A 240-nucleotide genomic window follows, 5' to 3' on the forward strand; every position below is an offset into this window, starting at 1 on the left:
CCCAATGTACAATTTCCCTAGCTGCTGTATATGATAATAAAAGTGTGAATCTAACCGGTGACACAGGAAGTGGAAGTTACAGTAAAGTCTTAAGTTAATACACCCAGTGACCTTGGTATGTGTTCTGTGGATTGTGGCTGCAGTGAATTAAGAAGAGCTCCAGGAAAAAAAATAATTAGTATTTAAAATCTGTTGGCATACACGCAGTTAAGTACAGCAAGGTATATGCCACCTCCTGGA

The sequence above is a fragment of the Nanorana parkeri genome, unplaced genomic scaffold, assembly GCF_000935625.1.
Source record: "Nanorana parkeri isolate BGI_ZX_2015 unplaced genomic scaffold, ASM93562v1 scaffold1989, whole genome shotgun sequence".
Taxonomy (NCBI): domain Eukaryota; kingdom Metazoa; phylum Chordata; class Amphibia; order Anura; family Dicroglossidae; genus Nanorana; species Nanorana parkeri.